Source organism: Balaenoptera borealis, assembly GCF_965194805.1.
Source record: "Balaenoptera borealis genome assembly, chromosome: 7".
Lineage (NCBI taxonomy): Eukaryota > Metazoa > Chordata > Mammalia > Artiodactyla > Balaenopteridae > Balaenoptera > Balaenoptera borealis.
Window position 1 is genome coordinate 16044336 of NC_138864.1, and position 21100 is coordinate 16065435.

At 40.9% G+C, this 21100-nt stretch overlaps 1 long non-coding RNA gene across 1 annotated transcript in view; it reads right to left on the reverse strand.

Annotated features, from left to right (window-relative positions):
- Positions 1–21100, reverse strand: part of LOC309632409 — a 238085-nt gene that overhangs the window by 113227 nt on the left and 103758 nt on the right. The window lies entirely within an intron of this gene.

Sequence of the window (21100 nt, forward strand, 5' to 3'; positions counted from 1 at the left end):
AATAAAATTGTAAGATATTTAAAGTGCACATGATGGTGATTTGATATATGTATACATTGTGGAAGGATTCCCACTAGTTAAGTAACTAGTTACATCCATCACCTCACATATTTATCTTTTTTTTTTTTTGGTAAGAACATTTAAGTTACTGTCTTAGCAAATTTCAATTACATAACAGTGTTACCAACTACAGTCACCATGTTATCCGTTAGATCCTCAGAATTATTCATGGTACAATTGAAAGTTTGTACCTTTTACCAGCCTCTCCCTACTTCCCCCAGCCCCAGCACCTGGCCTCCACTTTTTAATCCCTGTTTCTATGAATTTGACTTTTTCTTTTTTAGATTCCACATATAAGCGATACCATGCAGTATTCCTCTTTCTCAGTCTGGCAACATATGTAATTTAACCATATGCAATGTCATGGCTTGATTAGGATAGAGAAAATGAGATGCAGTAAACTTTTCTACAACGATGTACAAATAACCTATTGATAGCAGGCGAAAGAGGAAGAAGGTTTTCTGTTTGTAGGTTCAACACTAAAGAGGCCAAGATAGATTATAAACTATACGTGTACTTTTTTAAGAGTGCAAGGTGTTAATTAAAAGCACTATTGCGTAAACGGTTAGAATAAATGACACATTTCAAGTAGGGAAGATAAACGAGTGAAGGAGAGACAAGTGAGATTGTGACAGAGGGACAGATATAATTTACTGACATAAAAGATACTCACTGAATAAAGCCCAACCTTTCCACTTTTGTGTTTAGAAAAGAGGGTAGAAGCCAGAAATGGACATATGGTGTCCCCAAGGAGGAGAGGAGACAGATGCACTATAAGTCATGCTTTTGATACAACAGGTGATCAAGAAATTTATAATTTTTTGAATTAATAACCAAGACAACTCCAAGGCCAGAGAGAAAACGTTCGCAGCATTTTGAAGGCAATGGCAAAAGACAAAAGACTATCAACCTTATGAGAAAAAGTCCAAGTTTAACACCTGGAAAAAACATCATTCCTTTAACCCTGAAGGCACAGCTGACTTTGTAGAAAAAGCCCCTTTGGGGTGCAGAGTCTCGTACCCCTTCCCCTATTTCTCTAGTCAGGAGACCAGGGCCAACTCTTACAGGACTTGAAGACCAGCCAAACTGTCATTTGACCATAGTGAGAGGGAACGAGGGAGGGCTGGGGCGGGGGCGTGGCAGGGGGAGACTGTCCCAGGGTTTAAGGAAGATTGAAAAGACAAACAGGAGAGAAGGGGCTGCAGAAAGCGGAAGAGAGAGCCTTTGGGAAGAATGGGATTGACTGGAAAAGTGCAATGCTTCGCTATGGGGCTTCCTGGGAATGCAGAGCATGAAATAAAGAGAAGTATTTACATTAAAAACAATATGTAACATTTCTATCAATTACCCGAAATGTATGCCACAACCATTTTAGGGGATGTTTGTCATCTTAAAAGTACCTACAGCTGCCTGGGAGGTCCCAGGGCCTGAGCACGGAGTGCATGACCCTCCAATCTTCAACCCAGCTCCGTGAGCAGCGAGTCTTGTTTAGCCCCATTTTCCAAATGCAAAGTAAGAGAAGGCTATCAAGAATTATGAGGAGAGAATTCCTAAAATGTCCCTCCCTGGCATTTGCAGGTAACTGGACATTCATTCAAAGCCCCAGAAATCAGTGTGACCAGACCCAGTCTACCTTCAGAATCTGTGCGTCTGGGGCACTGCCTCTTATAGGCCACGTCCAGCTTGGCTGCTCCAAGGCAGGGAGAGGTTATGCACACACACTTGAGTACTTGGAGGTGAAATATCGCCAATTTTAAGTAGAGAGAGGGAAAGGTGATGCCTAAAGTCCCCTTGCCCTGTTCCTACCTGAATTTCTGGCGGCACTGCGAGAACAAGGATGAGTAAGCACCTCCTACCTTGTGGGAAAGTAGTTCCCCACCCTGGCAATCATTAGAATCCCCGAGGAACGTAAAAACCCCAGATTCTCAGGCCCTCGTGCAGAAGCTCAGAGGCACCAAGTCAGGAAGGCTAAGGCAAGGAATGTGTATTCTTAAGAGCCAAGGGGTGATTCCGACACTGAGTCACGTTTGTGAACAAAACCGCAGTCCCGGGGACAAGCTGAGAATAACGTTAACTTCAGTGAAATTAAACAACAAAAACTGTGTTTTTTTCAACTGAGCATGACCCGCAGTATCAAAGGGGAAGGTAAGAGCTGACATCTCTCAGCTGCTGAGTTTGTTCGAGGCACTGAGGTAAGCACTTTATATAGATCACCTCATTTAACTGTGATGATCAATTGATGAGGTACTACAGTTGTCATCCCTCTTTTACCAATGACGAAACCAGAGCTTAAAGAAGTTCAGTCATTTGGCCAAGGTTAACCATTAATTACATTCAAAATATTCAAGGGAATAGAAATAAAACCCGAAAGGGACTAGTAAAGTATCTGTGAAATTGAGACCGACTCTTCCATTAATCTGAGTTTTTGAGGCACATTCTTGAACTCCAGTTACTGAATCTAACCTAAGGTTGGATTTCTCCATTTGTAAAGTGGGTGCAGACTGACCTCATTCTCTGCAATAAGCTTGCCTTCTTGGGATGGTTCAGAAGTGTAGAGGGTACACTTTATGGTGTCTGAAAGGCATTTATGCAAAAACCTGGCCTGAAGTCAAGTAAATTTCATCTGAGAACCACCTCGGTTTAAACTAAAGCAAAAGAAGCGAAACATTGACCTTGTTTGGAGGACTTGTTAGATAATCACACTTTGGAAATCTTGTTTTGATGACTTTAAAAAAGGTAGCAGAACCAATCCCTAGTTGACCAAGTACATGTTTATCCCGTTAGATTTAAATGGGTTCTAAAGGCTTGAAAACAAGTATTTCCTAGCTGAGAATGGTGCTTAGGGAGGGTTGTCTTGGCAATGAGAAGATTTCCTAATGTAACCCCAAATCTGTAAAGCTGTAAATAGATCATGCCTTAATACCACCAGCCCTTTGTTTGAAAAAGGGCTAAATAGGTGCTATTTACTAGAGGACAAATTTCCAAGCAATGACAAATAAAACAGCGACCCCTCCACATTCTGTGGCATCTCCTTAGGAATTCCAACGGCCTCTAATCCATCAGATCCTAAGCTATGTTGGCTAAGAACGCCATCCTCCAAGGTAGGGTTTTGGCAACTGGAACAAAGTCAGTGAATACTTGTAATAGCCCACTTCAGAGAGCAGACAGAAGCTAAAATTTATTGGAAGCTTCCTTGGGATAGACAAATCCTTTAGAAAGGTAAAACTAGTCCAGTAAAAAATAAAATCATAAATAATACTAATTTGGTTAAGCTAAGGTAGAGCAGAAAGTTTTCTGCAGTCTCTAGAAGTCTGGAAATGTTGACTAACGCCAGGGAGCCTGAGGATTTTTCAAGAGATAAGCCCAAGGATGAATCCCCTGCCATGGTATTTATTCCTATTTACTGTATTTAAAAATACAATAAATACACCTTTTTTTCATTCCCAAGTTACTAACAGAAATGCCAGAGACATTTGATGTTAAAGGTGGTATCATTTTTGCGGCATTGTGGTCAAGAAACATGAGCTTTGGAATCAAGCAAATGCATCTGTTGTTTTTTTTTTTTTAATTCTAGATTTTACCCCTTCAAATGTGTACATTTATGGCTATTTACTTCTCTAACAGTTAATCATCTGATCTGTGAAAAGAGACAATAATACACAGTTATTGAGGGTTCTGATACGGCAATGCCTGTGATGTGGCTACACATTGCTGGCAATTAGTAGATGCTCAACTAACATCAGTTGCCTTCCTTGGTTTCCTGAGGTGCTTCCTCTTCCATTTTAACAATGCTGCTGCCCGCCACCCCAGCTAGATACCACATCTGAGGGCTCCAGAAAAAAAGAACTGCATGTGCTCCTGAGGTTTCAGGGCTATGGAAATAGTAACAGAATTAAATGAGGTGACAAATTTGAACCGGGTCTGAGCAAAGATATTCTCCTGCGAAAGCTTCCGTTCCATTTTTCTCCCATCTCAAATTACTCAGAAAAGTTGCTTTGGGTTAGAGTATAACACTTGGAATTTTTAACATTTAATGTTTAGTTAACATTCAGCCATGTTTAAGTCATCTCTGGGATAAATATATGTATATATATTTTCAAGTATTTTAAAATAAGTGCGATACGTTTTACTTCTCACAACTTTTAACATATGTTATTCAACTTTGCTTTCACAATTCATCTTCTTCTGAAAAAGAGAAGAAAAAAAATTACCTTAGGACTGAGACAAGACAAGGAAAACTTCCACTCTAGGAAAATAATATTAGATTTGACATAAATTAGATGCTTGCCAGTAACTCAACCACACCTGTCAAATAAGACGTTAAAGTATGAAATAGAATATTAACAAAAGTCAATTTCGCTAGTGATTTAGCAGAAGATTTAACTGTGTTGTAACCGAAAGGAAGCAGAGTCTGAAGGCAGATCTGTTTTAGTTGGAGAAATATATATCCCTCTTATAAAGAGGTTTACCAATGGAATTTTCACTGTACTTTTTCTCCAAGTAGCCTTTGGAAGTAAAGAAAAAATGTAGCTCATTTCCCTGCAAAAAGAGTACTTAGTTTACAGTACTCTCATTTAGCAACACCCTTCAAAAGTTACTGAGTACAGGTAAAAACAAGTAAAAATACAAACAAGAAAACAATCCCAACACAATGTGATACGGGCTTCTGTAATTTTATCCGTGATCCTGTGGGATTAGCTCTGAGGACGCCTGACCCAGGGCACAGTGAGAACCTGAATATTTCAGGTCATTTCCAAACACATTTTTGTTACTCCTGAACTGGGGCTTCATTCCCCTAGGAGGTACAACCAGTGTTTCTCAAGCTTCAACATGCACATGAATCACCTGGGGATCTTGTTAATATGCAGATTCTGATTCTGTATGTCTGCATGGGACCTGAGATTTTTGCATTTCTTTTATTTTTATTTTATATTGGAGTATAGTTGGTTAACAATGTTGTGTCAGTTTCAGGTGTACAGCAAAGTGATTCAGCTGTATATATACATGTATCTATTCTTTTTCAAGTTCTTTTCCCGTTTAGGTTATTACAGAACATTGAGCAGAGTTCCCTGTGCTATACAGTAGGTCCTTGTGGGTTATCTATCTTAAATATAGTAGTGTGTACATGTCAATCCCAAACTCCCAATTTATCCATTTCTTATCAGCTCCCAGATGGTGCTGACGCTTCTGCTTTCCTGACCACACTTTGAGTAGCAGGGGTGTAAACTGCACTGCTGACTTAACGCCTGCCGTTATAGCCTCTCCTAGAATTTGTCCCCGGCGTTCTAAAATAGCATAGAAAAGTTTGTCAAATACAGGCAGGCTTGTGTTTGTAAATAAGTCTTAGTAATATTAACAATGGGAAAAAAAAAATGCTATTCATTTATTTCTCTCTTTGTGTCTACAAATGTGTGACCTTCAAATACAGGAGGCAAGTTGGCCAAGTGAACTACCTTCTTTTTACCAGGTGTTTTACTCCTTTGGGTTTTCTCTTCAAGCCACATGTACTATTGCCCAGCACTATTTTTCTCTGCAGGTTTCCCTGTTGGTGCTGGGGTGACAAGCCAGATTTGCTTTAAAATATTAGGTGAAAGCTCAAGTAAGTGTTGACTTTAAGAAAACATTGGGATTTACTGATACGAAGCCTCCATACCCCTTTGGAAGGAGATATATAAATAGACACAATGCTTTTGAAGAGCAACCTGGTAATATAAGCCACACCATTTTTTTTACCTTTTGTGCTAAAGACATCCCAAAATATAGAGGGACGCTTTCTACACAAAAAATGTTCACTGCAATGGTATTATCACTCATAGCAGAAATTTGGAAACACGCCAAAGTTCAAGAAATTATGTAATGGTGAAATGTGATTTCACACAACCACTTAAAGGAATATTATTGGGTTTCTGAAAAATGTTTTTGAAGCAGTTCTTACAACTTGTAAAATACAATATCACATTAAGTAAAATGTAGTATCATATAGGCAGTTTTCACAGTTAGGAGAAAAGAAAGAATGCCCATGTATACAGATATACGTTCTCTGTGATATGTGGTGCAGCTTTATGGCACAATCCCCGAGGGTGCCGACGGAGCAGCAGTTTACGTGATGGTGCTTCCTGGGGTGGCAACTGAGGTAGCGACCCTGTTTATAACCTATACAGGGAAAGAGTCTGAGATGAGCACACTAGACATCAGCAGTCTATTGTCTTTGGAAGGTTATATGATGGTTTATTTTTTTTCCTTGATTTTCCATATTTTTCTATAATGACCCTGCTTCCTTTCATAAGTGAAAACAATAACAACAATTACATTAAAAATTAAAGAAACAGACAGACATGACAGTTTGTTCTCCCATCTTTTCTTTGCTGGATTTCCCTCTCAAAGGACGTCAAAATGCATTCTACAGATCTTATATGGTAATGATTGTTGATGTTCATTTAAATAAATTGGAGGGGGTTTTTCCCTTTATTTTTCTTTTATCCCTAAAGACACACGGCGTAAGACTGGATTTTTTTTCCCTGGATCATGGTGAAAAATCTTTATTGAGTACTAGCTATGTGACAAGCACACAGAAGAGTGTTTACAAGGCTGATCTCATGTAATCTCAGCTTTGTATTGTAGGTAATACTATCATCACCATTTTCTAGACCAGGAAGGAAAAAAAAATATATACTCACTGGTTTGCCCATTCTCTCCTGACTTTTTCATTTTATTTCCCTCTGGATAATGGTGGGTGGGAGGTCACATTAAAAGGGTGAGTCTGGGGGAAAAGGTTGCTGAGGAATCTCATGTGTTTTAAGAAATTAAGACACGGAATTCCCTGGCAGTCCAGTGTTAGGACTCGGCGCTTTCTCTGCTGAGGACACAGCTTTGATCCCTGGTCGGGGAACTAAGATCCCACAAGCTCTGCGGCGTGGCCAGAAAAAAATTAATTAATTAAAAATAAATAAATAAAATTAAAAAAAAAGAAATTAAGACTCACTCTACAAGAACAAAAGAAGTTGTTTCTAGCCAGAGAGGATCAAGGAGAGTAAAGGAATTGTTCAAAAGGAGTTCGTTTGAACTCCTTTTGAACAATATCACAGCCTGATATTGATACTGTTGAGAGAGCTGGACTTGAAGACAGAAGACAGCGTTCAAATCTCAGCTTGCTTCTTACTAGCTATGAGATCATAGACAAGTCCCTAAATTTTCTGAAGCTTAGTGCCTTTAGAAGGTTTTTTGGAAGCTCAGAGGAGGGGACAGGACAGAAGTATCTCTCTGAGGTCACTGTGATCTGCTCCCTCCTCTATACATTGTGGATATGCAGCAAGTATCTTACCTGACCAACAGTCTAAAACTTAGCATTCAGTGGTAATTAGAGGTCTAGATGAGGGGTTATAAACAGTGAAAACAGGGAGTGTGTGAGTTCTCTGAGGGAAGGAGGGTCAGTAGGAGGGCTGAGACCAAGAACAGTGTGTTCCTTGGGGAGCGCTCTCCCTGTTAGGGGCCTTGATGGAGAAACTACGAACTGAGAAGAAATGTATCATATTTTCAGTGGCTTTCAGGAAACCACCAGGAGGAAAAACGAAGACAGAGGACTGAATGCAAGTAAAAGAGGGAGGAAGCCCTAGAACCAGGAGACCTGGAGATCGGTTGGGTGTACACACTATAACGCTGGGGGACTCTGACCTAGCCACTCTGCTGATCCAGGCCCCAGCTTCTTCGTCTGCAGAGTAGACTAAGTCATCCATAAATTCGCTGTTAGCTTCATGGTTTTGTCAGGCTTGCGTTTCTGAAACTTGTTGTCCAATGGTGTTATAAGAGGATCAATACAAAATATCTGGGGCAGAGTTGGGAGAGCTCGTGTGCCAGTTGTGAGAGCCTCTGAACACCAGTGATGTTTCTATCATAATTCGTTATATGGGAAAAGTTATAAACTCACTTTCCCCGGGTAGAACATTTGGAGGATCTAATGATCTTGAGAGATCAGCGGATCCACTAACTCCAAACTAAGTTAATCTGTGCTCTTTGGCAAGGAAGGAAGCCATTGGTCATAGAAGGAAGGGATGCAGTACAACATGGGGGACAGGTGTTCCAGATCCTTAAATAGAGGCAGCTCTTAAGGAAAAATGAAAGGAGAAAGGTTTTACTTTGACCAGAGGAAAGGGTCAAAATCAAAGAAGGATTTTTATACAGTGGAATAGCCTGTGCATATAGGAAAGGAGGAAGCAAGGAAAGTGCTTTCAGAAAGGAAGGAGGTGAAGACTCTGAGCTTCCTGACAGCAGGGATGCTTTTTGTTCACCAGGTCAGAGAGCCTGCACCACAGCAGACATACCTAAGTACTTGTTTAGTGAATGAAGATGGTCAAGAGGGCACTGAATGTAAGCGTGACTCCTTAAAAAGCTATAAAATTGTCCCTTGCAATCCAGATAGACAGAGAAACAGAAAAAAAAAAAAAATTGGGAGTAGTAAGGAGGAAAATCCTAACATCTTAAATGATCAGACAAGGTAACCAAGATAAGTTCCCTAAGAGCAGACAGACTACAGAACAGGAAGTCACAGATAAATCCCCTTATTCTCCTATACTGATTGACTGGACATTTATCTCTTTACTGTTTGGAAGAGGCAGAAACCTTTGGCAGAACGGAGGATAATTAAAGTCCCAAGAGAAAATTATGTTCCACAACGCCTCCATCAAACTCGATACATCTGAACCTCCACTGATCTCATTTCAGAAACCTATTTCTATTGGTAAGAGTCTGAACACTGATAGTGGCAGGATTTCAAAGTGAAGGGCTAGAGCAGAAAGTGGGCAGAGAATACTTCTAGAAGATTTGTTTAAGCCATGGAAACTTTGGAGTGAGCCCGCTTTTCTTCATCTCAAAGACCAAGTCCATGAATGCCTCAGTCTCTTGAATGATCTTGCCTGTATCATTCTATAAGTTCTTACTAGCTGGCCAGCAAGAGGAATCTCCTTAAATAAGGTGCGTATTTTCAACTGGCTTTCATGACTATAGAGTATTGCCATACAAATTTCCTATTCCTTTTTGCTTGGAAAGTTAAACAAAATGTTCCTTAAAAAAAGATTCCTTAAGCTTTTTTTCTCTGAAAGTATCTTTCAATAATTATTTCATCATATTGACTGAAAGAATTTAAATAAATCTTCTTAAAATTTAATTTAACTTGTAAACCTGAATTCAAATTCAAATTTAAAACTCAGCACATCTCTGCTTTTTATTAACACATAGATGATCTGTGAGATTCAAAATTCAGTTTTACTTTCTTTTTATCAGCTACATTCTTAAAAAACAGAAAATTTACTGAAGTCCAGAGCTCTGCCCTTCTGATTTCCAAATTTAGCTGCTGGTTTTAGAAGAATTTGCATACTCTTGAATAAATGCCAGTGAAAGGGGAAAGTGGTTTAGTAAAACTACTTATATGCAGGGCTCCTCCTAAAGTGCCCTGTGAATAGCTTTTATTAAGCAAGATTAAAATTGCTCATTATCCCAAAATAACTCCGGTGCATGTGATGTTATAAAAAAAGCATACACCGTAATCAATTTGACATTTTTGGAACTTCGAAAGGTAATTAGGCTCTCCTTCTTGAAAAAAAAAAAAATCTGCTATTGTGAGCATTTCCAGTGAAGCATAATCCTCGTTTTCATAGATCCTGAAACTTGCATTAGCTTGTCTCTAAAGTCACTGATGCTAGTACATGGTCAAATACAGGGGAACTCACCTTTAAAGGACAGACTGATGACACAAACTAGAAGGATATTTGAGGATAGACACTTGGGAAATTCACCACAGATGCCATTCACAGGTCTATCCCAGCATGCTGTGATTAAATGTTGGCTTTGGAGTTCAATATTCCTGGAATCAAATCTAACCCGCATACTAGAATATAGCCACCGGAAAGCTACTTTGCTTCTCTTGTCTCAGTTTTCTCCTCTATAAAAGAATGCTAACTAAAGGGGTCATATGTCCCAGTTTGCCACTGAGAATACCTATTTCTGCTTGTTGTCAGGTCTAATTATTAGTAGTAAGTGCTTTCAACTCTGAAAAGTGTCCTGATTGGCACGATAAATTAGTAGCTAACTCTAATGCAAACCCTGGTGGGGTTGTTAGGAGGAGCCGCTCAGCACGAGACCTGGCACATAATCAGTAGTGAACATATCCTGTGAAACAGGGACCATCGTGCTTGCCTCCCTCCTAAATCTATGGTGAGGACCAAAATGATACTCCATACAAAAGACTATGGCATACTGTAAGTGCTCAATAAATATTTTTATTAGTACTCATTTTGTGGTATTTTACTTATCTTGAAATAACTGTGAGTATGGAGTTCACACATAGCTAGAAAATTGGAATTAGTCATAAAGACTTAAGAGATGGAATTACAGATGATCTTCTAGATGATGTGTGCACCCATTCCCAGGTCCAGCAGGTCCACGACAGATGGGCATCTTTAGCTGGAGAGGGTCTCTATCCAGAGTCTGAACCAAATGTTCAGAATGCCTTGTATCTAAAAAAGTGAAGGAACTTGATCTGCTCCATGTCATGTTAGCAGACCTGAACAGCAAGGTGGTCAGTCCTGATTCAGACGGAGTACGGCAGAGAAGCTCAGCTCTTTGGATCGTAACCTAGGTGTTCTTCTCACTGGTCATCATTATGTCAGATGAATTTACATATCTTTAAATAAAATGAATGTTAAAGACTGCAGCTTAAAAATAACCATGTGGACTCTTTCAGTCTCTGGTCTGGCATGTAAGGAGCTAGGAAGTCATCACTCCATCCTAACTACAGGTAAAAAAAACTGAACGAACTGATAGATCAAAAACTCCTTTTAGGTCCATCAAACAAGTCAAGTCACAGGGCAAACCACTGTCCCCCCAACTAGAGACAGAGAGGAGGATAGACAGAATCACAACTAATCAGAGCAGAAACCCATGAGCGGGGACAGCTGCGGGAACCAGTCCTGGAGGAGGAGAGCCTGGGCTATGACTGAGGAATTGCTAGAGGCTCAGGCTGGACATTTATGAGAGTTGTGAACTCTAGTGGGAGTTCATGTGAAATGCATGACTGTAAAACCCCTAGAAGATAACAGGAGGAAACCTAGATGACTTAGGGTATGGTGATGACTTTTCAATACAACACCAAAGGCACCACTCATGAGAGAAATAATTTGTAAGCTAGACGACGTAAAATGAAAACTGCTCTGCTAAACACACTGGGATGGGAATGAGAAGACAAGCTACAGACTGGGAGAAAATATTTGCAAAACACGTATCTGGAAAAGGACAGTTATCCAAAATACATAAAGAACTCTTCAACTCAACTTCTTACAATAAGAAAGTTAAAGTTTGTATTTTACCTTCACCTATACCTTCTCCGATGCTTTTCCTTTCTTCATGCAGATCCAAGTTTCTGATGTCATTTTCCTTCTCTCTGAAGAACTCCTTTTAACACTTCTTGCAACCCAGGTCTACTGACAACAAATCCCTTCAATTTTTGTTTGTCCGAGAAAGTCTTTATTTGTCCTTCCCTTTTGAATGATAACTTCTCAGGGTACAGAAACCTAGTTGGTTGTTTTTTGCTTTTGTTTTTGTTTTTCTCTCAACACTTTATTAATTTCACTCCAATCTGTTCTTGCCTGCATGATTTTCAAGGAAAAGTCAGATGTAATTCTTATCATTGCTCCTCTATAGGTAAGGCATTTTCTTCTCTGGCTTCTTTCAAGATTTTTTTCTTTATATTTGATTTTCTGAGGTTTGAATATGATATGCTGAGGTTTTGGTTTTTTGTGTGTCCTCTGAGCTTCCTGGAACTGTGGTTTGGTGTCTGACATTAATTATCAGTCATTATTGCTTTCAATATTTCTTCTGCAACTTTCTCTTTTTTCTCCCACTTGTGCTCACATTACACATACGTTACACCTTCTGTAGTTGTCCCACAGTTCTTGGATATCCTGTTCCATTGCCTTTTTTAATTCTTTTTACTCTTTGTGTTTCCATTTTCCAGCCCAGATGTAGCTACGTAACTACAGAGTGAGGAAGGGTCTAGGGATTCCAAGTTTGGAATCTTCCACCTGGAGGTGTGGGATGAAGCTCCAGGAAATCAACAGGAAGGAGGCTTGGGGGGTTCTCCCATTGATGGAAAGGGTCATGACAGATGGTAAAAGCATACAACTCAGAACATGAAGATTGATGAGTGATACCCAGCCTCTCCTGTCCACCGTCACCCTCAAACACTCATATATTTGCCATAATTAACTTTTGCCAAAATATATATGGACATGTGTGCTTACATTAATATAGCCATCACCAACAGATCTCCTTAATTCTGTACAAATATCAAACATAAATTCACATAAATGTGAAATTATTCAGCTTCCCCTTTTTTAATGTGTTTTTAGTGAAGACTGGACTAGAATAATCTGATTTCTTAGGACTATGAAATTGAAAGTCTATCTTTTGGAGACAAGGAAACTAAATTCCTAAGGTTAAGTTTCATGCACAAGGCCATGAAGCTGGTTAGTTACAGTTGGGACTAAATGCAAAGTTCCTGACCCTCAGTCCAGATGCCTTTTTCCTACACCAAAAATTGCTTTAACTCCTCACCACACATTGCCTACTGACACAGCCAAAAACACCAGCACATTGTATTATCATTCAGAAAATTAGATGCTGATGTTCTCAAGGATCTCATTCAACAGGCAATACATTTTTTTTTTTAAAGTAACAGCTGATGTGACTTATTGTAATTAGCTAATGAGTCTGAGCCTATAATTCCTCTGTCAGGCCCTCAGGCTGAATTGCTTGTGTTTTCAAGTTTTGTCATACAGCTGGTTCTACAGGAATTGCATGTTTCATGGGAGAAATGAGTTTTTGTTTTCATGTAGGGAAAGTAGGCTGATTTTCTCTCTCAGCATCCCAGGAATGGATGCATGTTGCCAGCTGGAGCAGAGAGAGTGCAAAGGATAGAGATTGCTGGAGGAGCTGGGCCGCAGGAGGCAAAACTGAAGGGCATTGAGAGATTCCATTTACTCTTCTAAGGGGGAAATCTACTTTTACATTTTTTGCATGATTTTCAATTGTGCAAATATTCTGGGTTGACTTTTTCTTTTTGGAAATCACCGATTAACTTCATTAAGCTCTTAATTGACACCTTCAGTGTTGTCAACATGTTTTGGCAGGAAAGATGTATTCTAAGCTACGTATTTTGTAGTGAGCAGCTCAAGTTATAAAATGGGAAAGGTCAGTGATCCTTGGTCTGTTATTAACTTCCATGCTCAGCTTCGGTGTTATGATTCCTTTGCAAATGCTTAGGAGGCATCTGTGAATCAGACACCATATGGTAGGCGAACATTCTAGACCTCAATAAAGACTCAAATTGAACTCTACATTATTTCCTCCCAAATCTGTTCCATGTCCATGTTTGGTGTTTTAGGAAATGGCGTTGCCAGTTACCCATTTCCTAAGCCAGAAACTTCCACGTGACCTTTGACTCTCATTCAACTCATCAATGATCAAGTCCCCTCGGTTCCATCACCTAAATATCCTTCAATTCCATCCACTCCTCTCCTTCTCCACTGCCTCATCCTCCTTATGGGCCCAGATCATTTCTTCCTTGTGTTGCAAAATGACCAAAGCCAATGTCATGTTTAGCCTTCAGTGGTGACAATGAAAGGCTGTGCTCCTGGAAAACGGGAATGGTTAAGAAAGCACCTCACTTTTATTTTTGAAAATTTGCCCACCCTTTCATCTTCCACAAAACTTCAAAGGACCACCCTGCCCTGCATAGTCCAAGATAAGTCTGGTCTCCATCCTTCCTCAAGAATCCCAAAGTAGATTTCCCTGTTCACTTGCCTTTATAAAACCCCAAGCTTTCTTCCTTTTCTTTGAAAATTTCCTCATGAATGAAAGTTCTCCCTATTGCAATAGCCCAAATAAAATCATCTCCTTTTCATAGCCCAAATAAAATACATCTGTCCAGTGTATTTTTTTTCTTTCACAGTGGTTAGAAGTGTTAGGGAACCACTGACGGAAACTGCCCGCATTGGCCAGACAAGACGCTAACCACTTGCATGAATTGTCTCGCAACAAGAGGTCCCGATAAGGAACACGGTGCTGCTGCCGCCGAAAACTAACCGGGAGAATTCGGGAGGGGCCAAAAGGAGGGAGGAGACGCCAGCCCATAATATGTCCTGCCAACCTCCCAGAATCCTTCTCGCTGGAATCCATCTTGGCTGAGAGATGCATGAACCATCAGGAAGGACCCTGAGTCAGACCAAATATGGGCCAAGCAAGATGACTGGCCAGAGACAACCCGGAAACTAACCCCGTCACCACAAAACCTGAGACTGTGAGCCACGCGGCAGAGCAGTCTTCCTGGGTTCCCTTACGCTGCTGCTCTCCTCCTGGGTGCCCTGTCCCGATCAAGTCTCTTGCTTTGTCAGCACGTGTGTCTCCTCAGACAATTCATTTCTGAGAGTTAGACAAGAGCCCACTCTCAGGCCCTGGAAGGGGTCCCCCTTCCTGCAAGAGAAGTAGGGGAGAGCATACACTCATGGACAGAAACGTAACTATGAAAGTTAGTCTCATCTTGGACACTGCCCCACACACAAGCATTTATCAGCACACAGGGATAGAAACTGCCATTCCACCTGCCTGTGGGGTTGGTGGCGCTCCAGTCTCCGCCCCCGAGGCCCCCTAAATTTGCCCTGATGAAAGGCTCTCCAGAGACACATATGACAGTACTGTAGTGTCAGGATCTAGCCTGGTAAGGTAAGAAAATCCTCAGGGAATCATGGGAACACGGTTTCATCGGACCAGGGCCCCTCTGAAGGGTTTCAAGGCTGGGCTCGCGGGATGCCTGCATCCTTCAAGAAGGCCAATCCATCTATTTTAACACTGCTCATTTCCAGAATGAAAATTTATTTCTATCCTTCCCTATGCTAATTATCCAATCCTCCAGGGCAGGTCAAATAGCTGTAAATGGAAGAATCTGTAGTGGCTGGTTAGTGTCTTTCATAGGCTAACTATTTGCCCTCCAAGAGTGTTCATTCCTGGTTAAAGGCGTTCAGCGGTCAGCTAACCACACTCAGAGGTTCACAGATACTTTTGGCTCATGGGCAAGGTGAGTGCTGAAGTATTTCCAGATAAATTACAGGCAATATGATAATCTAGGTCACTGCACAAATGTTCTGAGATCCTTACTTCCAGGATTGTGCCTCTTTAAGTCATTCACGTTGTAGCTGGAGAATGTTTTTCTAAATCACACATCTGATCTGTTTTCAGTGACTGCTGAATGATCTGAGGATAAATTCCAAACTGCACAAACGCATATAAGGCCCTGCATGATTCAGCCCCTATTTATCTTTCCAAGCTCACCTCCAACCACATCCCTTTTCTGGCTCTGTCCACACTGCCATAGCGCCCCAGCTCCCAAATGACCCCAATCCCCCTATCCACCCACCCATGCTGTTTGCCCTCAGATGCATCTCTTGCCCTTCCCCTGCTCTGCTCTATAATGCAGTAGATTCCCCCATCCCTTGGTCTCTCGCAGGCTGTGGTTCTGGGTGGGTTTCCCGCTTGGTTGAGCCTTTGGGATCACTGCTGGGAGACAGAAAGGCTAGGAGATATCTCCCCTCTGTCTCTGCCTGGGAAGGCAAGTCTGGCGGAAGATGCCTCTCTTTCTTAGCTTAAGCTTCTCTAGCACAGGCCTGGGTGATTCCAGGCTCCTCCCAGTGATCCCGGCCCTTGGGCTCCAGTAACGCTGCTTCTTCCCTTTGAAATGGGATCGTGGCTCCCTGCTGCTGCTAGCCTCTGGGATATATCACCCTCCATGGGGAGGCTTCTCAGCCTCTCCCACCTCTTAGGGAACTAATTCCCCTCGTTAAATTCCCTCTGCTGACACAGGTACATAAACAAACGTTTCTCATGTTCCTTATTGGCTTTGAGCAACTGCCCAATGATGTAATTTGGTTCTTTGACCAGCGTAGCAAATTTTCATCCATAAAGGACCTAGATGTAAATCAGAGAAAGTCTGTGGAATTCCAACGGTGGTTATGCCACCTACTAGTCACCCCTCCCGTGGGCCCAGCCACGCTGAACTGTTTTGGTTTCTCAAACACACAAAGGTTGTGTCATCTGCTTCTCTCCACCCCCATCACTACTGCTCTGGCCCAAGCCACCATCAGTTCTCTTTGGGTTACCCCACTACCGTCAAAGACCTCCCTCAATGTGCTTTTCCAACTGCCCACACTGTCATTCAAAATGGTAATTTAACCATAAAAAACTCTCCTGCTTAGATCCCTCTGGTTGACTTGACCCTGCCCTCAGAATAAAATCTCAACCCCGTCACCTGGCCAAATGCTTGGGCTCTGCTCAAGACTCTGACCTCACTTTCTACTGTGATCCTTGGTGCTCTGCCGGTTCTGTGCCTGGAAAGCCCTCCTCCCTCACATCTGTTCATGGTTGGCTCCATCTCACAGCTGAAGTCTCAGCTCAATGTCACCTCCTCCAAGGAGTCTTCTCTGACCACTCTCATGAGAGCAGCTCCCTTCCAATCACTCCCCCTCCCCTGTTTGTCTTCATGGCAATTATCATCATCCAACATGATTTGTTTCTTTGGAGACACTAGAAGTGAGCTCCAAACATATCTTAGTTACCTAATCCACCTCCATCTCTCCGGCAGGCTGAGCAATCCCTGCAACATAGTAGGGACTCCACATATATTTGCTGAATAAAGGAGCACATGGCAGGCACTGTGAAAAACGCCAGTGAGATTAACTCCCTGTCACCTTCACAGCGACCCAATGAGGTAGGTGTCCATTTTCCCAGTTTAGACAGTGTAAGCAGACAGCCCATGTCACAGGGCCAGTGAGGGGTGGGCCTGGGCTCTGATTCAGGAAATCTGGCTGCAGAACCAGGGTGATAACTTGTATGTTACACTGCCTCTTACCACAGTGCGATCTCTTAGAAAATATTTTAAATGACAATGAGTAACAAAACTATGAAGTAGAATCTAACATGTTGCTCTCACAGTGCAATTAACCCCACCAAGGTTACAATCGGAGCTCGGCCCTACCCAGACAAATTTGAACATGATTAGGCGATGCCAACCACTTCCTTTCCCTGGGGGCCAGGCAGCTTCTTTTGACAGTCTTTGTATGGTACACCTCAATTTTAGAAAAGTAAAAACATGGGGGGAAAAACACATATACTTTAGGGGCATGAAATACAGGCATCAACAATGCTTTGTAAAATGTAAAGAATCCAAAATATTATTAAAAATAACAATCAAGGTAAGACAATAGACTACAATGGTTACTATATGGTATTACATCATTATCAGACTATGCATTTGACTTTATCAGAAGGGTAAGATGAGAGGCAGTATCTTTACCTGAAATATGATACATTCTATATCTTTTCCTTTTCTTTTTTTTTTTTGGCCCAGCTGCGGCTTGTGGGATCTTAGTTCCCTGACCAGTGATTGAACCCGCGCCCTCAGCAGTGAAACCTCGGGAGTCCTACCCACTGGACCGCCAGGGAATTTCCAGACACATTCTATATCTTAATCTCTGACCATCTGAGGGATAATTCATAGATACATCCATTTTCAACAAGGTCACAACTCTTCAGTTATATGCCTGAAGAAACATTAATTGATCTTTTCTCATTTTCCTCTCTCTCCAATACTTTCTCTCTACCAGAGCTAATTATAATATTATAATTATATATAATTATATACAAGTTTATATATAAATACAAATATACAAGTTTTATATTTAAATATAAAATATACAAGAAATATACAAGTGTCTCCTCAAACTTGTTTTAAATTAGCTACATTCCCAATCATTTATAAATGACATGATTTCAAGAAGGAAGTAAAGCTAGATAGGGGAAAAATGATATCTTCCCCCTTTAAAAGTATAGTAATAGGTTTTTGGAAATGGTCCCAAAGAGATTTCACAACATATATTACTGTCAACAATCATCCATAGGAAATAGTCCTAATTATCTTCATCTTTGATCTTAAGAAAATGTTTTTTCTCACTATTTCTCCACACACACCCCCCAAACCCAGTGAAAATTGCTCACAACGCAGGGGAAGCGACTCAGAATTCTCAGAAGATGCCAGATCCAGAAATGCAGTTTCTGCAAAATAATTGTCCCTCACCGTCTTAGCCCATTTGGATTGCTACAACAAAATACCACAGACTAGGTAGCTTATTTATAGACAGCAGAAATGTATTTCTCACAGCTCTAGGGGCTGCAAAGTCCAAGATCAAGGTGCCAGCGTGGCTGTGTTTTGGTGAGGGTCCCCTTTTCCTTGTTAGCAGGCACCTCTCACCTTGTCTTCACCTGGTGGAATGCTCAAGGGGGGTCTGTGGGGTCTCTTTTATAAGAACACTAATCCCATTCATGAGGGCCTCACTCTCAAGACCTAAGCACCTCTCCAGAGCCTCATCTCCAAATACTGTTATGATGGGCATCAGGATTCAACGTTTGAATTTGGGGGGGGGACCCAAACATTCAGACCAGGGCACTTGTCGAGACAAAGAGGAAAGGTGCCACTTCAACACTCAGTTTGTTTAGGAATCATCATAGTGGTGAATAGGTTTGTTCTCCACCATTGCTTTTCTCTGTTCTAAACATTGTACATTAATGTTAATGTTGGCATGTGGAGACGTGCTTTAGTACTTAAAACCCTTAACACAAATGGTAAACCCTTAACACAAATGGTAAACACAGAAATTAAGTATAGTTTATCTGCAGTACTCCAGGTGGCTGGTTCAAGTCCGTTCCTGGACTGTGTAAATGGAAAAGACCAAAAGCCGGTTCAGATTCAAAGAACTGTCCACTGGCCATGCTGACCTTATTCCTCGGCAACTCCCCTTCCCAGGACACCTGTCTTATCTTCTCACATAGGTGTAATCCTTTCCCGTACCCTTGACTTTTCCAGAAAGCAAGTCACCAACTTCTTCCATTAGAATGCAAGATTTTTTAAAATTAATTTTTATTGGAGTATAGTTGATTTACAATGCTGTATCAGTTTCTGCTGTACAGCAGTGAATCAGTTACACATATACATCTATCCATTCTTTTTTAGATTCTTTCCAGTACCCTTGACTTTTCCAGAAAGCAAGTCACCAACTCCTTCCATTAGAATACAAGATTTTTTAAAAAATTATTTTAGCATTTCCTATAAGGCAGATTCACCAATCATCCCTCCCAATAATTGCCTGTGACCTCAAAAACCCACCTAGGCATAGGATATCACCATTAGGCTTTTTTTCTGGCTAGCAGGAATAGAAATGGAGTGAAAGGTACAGCAGGAAAAAGTTCAGGAAGCTTATAGTCTCCACTGCATGCACATTTGAAAGCAAAGGGTTTAACAGTTTCTTGAGCAAACAATTTCCCTTCCCATCATTGTTCTGGGATTACCAGGATTTACCTGCTTTATCCTTATCTTCTGTGCTTCAGCAGGCTAATGTGAGTCATATTTACAAGGATAAAGTAACAGAGATGCATAGATATTAGGGGTGTGTGTCTGTGTGTGTGTGTGTGTGTGTTGGGATGTATACAAAGTTTTCATTGTCTAGGAGTATGTTTTAGAAAAACACACAGTAAAAGCACACTGTGTCTAGAATAAGTCACATCCTTAAGCAAAACAAATACACACACATTGTTAACATCACTGGGTGGGAGACACTGAAATGAATACAAAACACATCTGTGTCCATGGAGAAGAATTCAGGTTACTAGTTGTAAAAACCAAGGGATTTAGGAGGGAGAGGGGGTAGTTGGTTATTCTTACACTTCTGTCAAAAATCCAAAGCTACCAAAACAGGGCCACAGTCTAATGTAACACATTCAAGAGCTATGACCAACACCCCACCACCGGGTGCATCAATGCCCAATGAGATCCATCTCCCAGAATAGCGCCACTCACCACTTGGGGTGTTCTCCAGGGAGGGGTTTGCGGCCACTTTCAGCCATTTCAAGGAGGAAAGTGAAATCTCATTGTTAATATCTCTGCCTACAAATGGCTTTTACACCCTCAAAAACCATTTAAAATGTAAATTTTATAAATGATTTGCCTCAAAATTGTGGGTCAATTAAAATAAAAAATTGTACAGCCCGCATGTCAATAGTTTTGTAGAAAAAGAAAAGAAAACACTTTCTTGGCAAATCCAGTCTTCATAAAGGTAATTTTTTTTCAAGCCGTACACACCACTCATAGAGAAGAGACAACATCCCCTATGGTTGAAACATTTAAAGTAAAATGTGGGAGGCGGAGACAGAGTTCCCTTGTGACTACATCTTCCCAAATTATATTTGATCTTCTCTAAACAAAAAATGGTCCTTTTTATAACCACTCTCTCATTTAATTCTTGCATAGCCCTTGAGGTAGGTATTTGTTATCCTTCCTTTACAGATGGAGAAACTGAACATAAGACAAAGTCTGCCATTTGCCCAAGATCACATTGCTAGTAAAATCCCTGTGGCTTTGCAGTTACATAACGTGTGTCTTTACTTATATTCTGCCAAGATTACCTGCTGAGATGACTTGTCATGCACTTTTATATTTTTGTACTCTACCTTATTCCACAAAGGAGTTGAGGAAGATAATTGAACATTTTAAGGAAGGAATCCATGTAAAATATTTCCTTTTTTACCTCTTCAGTGCTTTCTGGAAGCAACTCTTCAGCAGAGTGGGGGATTATTGTAGAAACGTAGGATTCAGGGTGTATAGTGACTCAATTTTGCTCTCTTCTTTCACTACTTCCAAATAGAATTTCAGATAAATAGCAATGACTGAAAGATGACGAAAGGGCAGAGCTGGCCAAGCTAATCTCTTAATTCTATATAATGACCCAAATGGTAGAAGCATTACTCTAATCTGACTTCCACAGACTCTTACTAGAGCACATCTACTCTTAAGGTCCCACCAGCCTCAGCAGCCTTTCTCATCCACTCTCTGGACATCACTTTAGAAAATGCAACTAGAGCAGAGGTTATGTGACTCAGCTGGCATGAAGCT